General features: G+C 46.3%; 1 long non-coding RNA gene across 2 annotated transcripts in view; it reads right to left on the reverse strand.

The window, feature by feature from the left end:
- Positions 1-974: 974 nt before the first annotated feature.
- Positions 975-4,556, reverse strand: part of LOC142469254 (uncharacterized) — a 31,376-nt gene continuing 27,794 nt past the window's right edge. Inside the window, exons 2-3 of one of the 2 annotated variants that reach the window (XR_012789001.1) lie at positions 2,247-2,446; positions 975-1,472 (exon numbers count right to left, since the gene is read on the reverse strand). This is a non-coding gene — a long non-coding RNA (uncharacterized LOC142469254). The remainder of the gene's footprint in view (positions 1,473-2,246; positions 2,447-4,556) is intronic. The other variant, XR_012789000.1, reaches the window with a different exon arrangement.

Below are 4,556 nucleotides of genomic sequence, written 5' to 3' on the forward strand. Positions count from 1 at the left end.
GTCCCTTGGGGTGTAGGCCACTCGGTGCGTCAGTCCCTTGGGGTGTAGGCCACTCGGTGCGTCAGTCCCTTGGGGTGTAGGCCACACGATGCGTCGGTCCCTTGGGATGTAGGCCACTTGATGCGTTGGTACCTTGGGGTATAGGCCACTCGATACGTCTGTCCCTTGGGGTGTAGGCCATACGATGCGTCAGTCCCTTGGGGTGTAGGCAACTCGATGCGTCAGTCACTTGGGGTGTAGTCCACTCGGTGCGTCGGTCCCTTGGGGTGTAGGCCACAGGATGCGTCGAACCCTTGGGGTGTAGGCCACTCGATGCGTCGGTCCCTTGGGGTGTTGGCAACTCGATGCATCAGTCCCTTGGGGTGTAGGCCACTCCATGCGTCAGCCCCTTGGGGTGTAGGCCACATTGTGCATTGGTCCCTTGGGGTGTAGGCCACAGGATGCATCGAACCCTTGGGGTGTAGGCCACTCGATGCGTCGGCCCCTTGGCGTGTAGGCCATTCGGTGCGTCGGTCCTTCAGGGTGTAGGCCACTCGGAGCGTCGGTCCCTTGGGGTGTAGACCACTCGGAGCATCAGTCCTTTGGGGTGTAGGCCACTCCATGTGTCAGGCCCCCGGTGCGTCTGCCACTCAATGCGTCTGTCCCTTGGTGCATCGGCCACCAGGTGCGTCGGCCCCTCGATGTGTTGGTCCTGTAGTGTGTACGCTCCTCTTTGCATTGGTCCCGATTCCTCTGTGCGTCGGCCCATCTGTGCGTCGGTCCCCTGATCCCTCTGTGCGTCGGCCCATCTGTGCGTCGGTCCCCTGATCCCTCTGTGCATTGGTCCCCTGATCCTCTGTGCATCGGTGTGCGTCGGTCCCGATCCCTCTGTGCGTCGGCCCCCGATCCCTCTGTACGACGGCCCCTCTGTGTCGGTCCCATCTGTCCGTTGGCCCCGATCCCTCTGTGCGACGGCCCCTCTGGCATTTTATCAGCATCCATAGCTGTTACTTTTTCTCCCAGAGAACACTCACTTGAACTTTATTTTTGTTAAAACAATTAAAGAACTTGCACCAAGCACTGACGGATTATTTAATACAAATCTGGAACGACATCAGGCATATTGTGTTCCAGATACAACGTGGCGGCTCAGAACAGACGGTCCCCGAGACTCCGACGCGCGTTTCAGAATTTACATTTTCACAGCAGCAGCAAATGGAAAAAGGTACGAGAAAAAAAATCATATAAACCAGTTGTGCGCAGAACCTACAAATAGTCGTGTTCTTAATAAAACCTGTTTTCAGCCACTCTGCTCCCACCCCAGGGAGAGAGAACAGCTTGCAGATACCATCCGAGTTATAAAAAGAGACATTTCTCTCCGGTTTTCCAGAAATTGCTTTAATTTTAGTAAACGGAATAGTCTGTTGCTCATAGTTCATTGACCTGATGCTTTAGCTGCACCATCTGGAGTTTCGTGGGGTTGAATGGGACACCTAAGGAGTGAAAGAAAGCAATGTTTGTATAAATCGGCGGCTTAGAGCATCAGCCTGCAGAACCTCCTCACAAATAACGACTTCTCGGATGGAATTGGCAAACGCTCAGCTCCCCCACTACGGCTCTACACAACCGTTTGGCCTTTCAGTTGTAAACAACATGTACGCTCGGAATAACTCAGCTTCCCAGGTCGGAAGCAGAGAGGAATGCAGGGTTGTATCCCCTCGTTTCCCAGGCATATACTTCAGGCGAGAGCAGGGCAGGTGCAAACGCAGCCAGCACGCTGGATATAAAGCCTCAGGCATAGGTACGCTGAAGTTGCAATAAAGAGAAAGACCTCAGCCATGTAACATCATCGCCACAATCTACCTTCCTCACTGCCAAGTGTTTCTGACTCCTCTGGAATGGATGGGGTTAAGGTGTTCTTATACGCCAGAATGTATTTATGTATATTTTTATATGTATGTATGTATGTATATATATATATATATATATATATATATATATATATAGATAGATAGATAGAATCCACAGAAGCAGCCGGCACTCCACTTGCAAGTAGAAAAAATTGGGTGCTTGTCCCATAAAGCAATAATAAACCATACGATACCGTTTGAAGCACGAGATCAGGAGACAGCACTCTGGTAAGTTCGTGATCAAACTTACCAGAGTGCTGTCTCCTGATCTCGTGCTTCAAACCGTATCGTATGGTTTATATATATATATACACACATAGACTTAATGTGATAGCATAAGAAAATGTTTACCCGTACCATTAATAATGTCCCTTCAGTGACTGAGACTTGTTACCCTTTTCCGCTGTGCGCGGTCACTCTTTGCTGATAAAGCCGGTTCTGGCCAGTGAGGGGTTGATCGATAAGTTGCTCGTTTGTCCTTGTTGTGCGGAAGTCTTCTCTCCCGCTGAGAAAACCATTAACACATCATTTTTAGCAGAAATCTCTTTTTTTTCTTCCTGTAATGCAATTATATAAATATTACCTTTACAATTACTGCTAATTAGGCGTCTGCTTTAGAAAGTTGCAGCTCATTAGTCCTTACCTCCCTCCTATGTGAGTAGCCCATTAATATCTACATCCAGAATTAACCCCTTGGTGGCCAGTCGGAATGTCAGAAAAATGTGCCTGGAAATCGCCAGGAATGAAAGGGTAAGAATGGACGCACATTACCGATAACGTGGCACCCTTAAAATGATTATTTTTTTGACATATGATTGAAGCAGGGGGTCTCCGGAGCTGAACCCCTTTAATTTAAGCTCCGGGGACCCCCTGCTTCCGGAGATACAGACCTTCGTAGTGGGTGCCGGTTGGGTCACGTAATGAACTCTTTTCAAAGCGCCCGCTCCCCGCGGGCCAATTGGAAGCTGCGATGTCACCCGGTCCGGCTTCCGACTGGTCCATGTGAGCAGGGGCTTTAAACTTTGTTCAGAGACCGGAACCCTCTTTGGGGATCTGTATCTTGGGAAGCAAGGGGCCCCCGGAGCTGAAATTAATGGGGTTCAGCTACGGAGACCCCCTGCGGCAACCCTATTTAAACAAATAAATAAATAACAGAACTTGGATTGCCGCTTTAACATATCATCCTGTGTATTGCAGCATGTTACATTGTGCATAGCTTGTGAGACTGTAACATATCATCCTGTGTATTGCAGCATGTTACATTGTGCATTGCTTGTGAGACTGTAACATATCATCCTGTGTATTGCGGCATGTTACATTGTGCATAGCTTGTGAGACTGTAACATATCATCCTGTGTATTGCAGCATGTTACATTGTGCATTGTTTGTGAGACTTTAGCATATCATTCTGTGTATTGCAGCATGTTATATTGTGCACAGCTTGTGAGACTGTAACATATCATCCTGTGTATTGCAGCATGTTATATTGTGCACAGCTTGTGAGACTGTAACATATCATCCTGTGTATTGCACCATGTTACATTGTGCACAGCTTGTGAGACTGTAACATATCATCCTGTGTATTGCAGCATGTTACATTGTGCACTGCTTGTGAGACTGTAACATATCATCCTGTGTATTGCAGCATGTTACATTGTGCATTGTTTGTGAGACTTTAGCATATCATTCTGTGTATTGCAGCATGTTATATTGTGCACAGCTTGTGAGACTGTAACATATCATCCTGTGTATTGCACCATGTTACATTGTGCATTGCTTGTGAGACTTTAACATATCATCCTGTGTATTGCAGCATGTTACATTGTGCCCAGCTTGTGAGACTGTAACATATCATCCTGTGTATTGCAGCATGTTACATTGTGCACAGCTTGTGAGACTGTAACATATCATCCTGTGTATTGCAGCATGTTACATTGTGCACTGCTTGTGAGACTGTAACATATCATCCTGTGTATTGCAGCATGTTACATTGTGCATTGTTTGTGAGACTTTAGCATATCATTCTGTGTATTGCAGCATGTTATATTGTGCACAGCTTGTGAGACTGTAACATATCATCCTGTGTATTGCACCATGTTACATTGTGCATTGCTTGTGAGACTTTAACATATCATCCTGTGTATTGCAGCATGTTACATTGTGCATTGCTTTTGAGACTGTAACATATCATCCTGTGTATTGCAGCATGTTACATTGATCATTGCTTGTGAGACTTTAGCATATCATCCTGTGTATTGCAGCATGTTACATTGTGCACTGCTTGTGAGACTGTAACATATCATCCTGTGTATTGCAGCATGTTACATTGATCATTGCTTGTGAGACTTTAGCATATCATTCTGTGTATTGCAGCATGTTATATTGTGCACAGCTTGTGAGACTGTAACATATCATCCTGTGTATTGCACCATGTTACATTGTGCATTGCTTGTGAGACTTTAACATATCATCCTGTGTATTGCAGCATGTTACATTGTGCATTGCTTGTGAGACTTTAACATATCATCCTGTGTATTGCAGCATGTTACATTGTGCATAGCTTGTGAGACTTTAGCATATCATCCTGTGTATTGCAGCATGTTACATTGTGCATAGCTTGTGAGACTTTAGCATATCATCCTGTGTATTGCAGCATGTTACATTGTG

The sequence above is a fragment of the Ascaphus truei genome, chromosome 18 (genome assembly GCF_040206685.1).
Source record: "Ascaphus truei isolate aAscTru1 chromosome 18, aAscTru1.hap1, whole genome shotgun sequence".
NCBI lineage: Eukaryota > Metazoa > Chordata > Amphibia > Anura > Ascaphidae > Ascaphus > Ascaphus truei.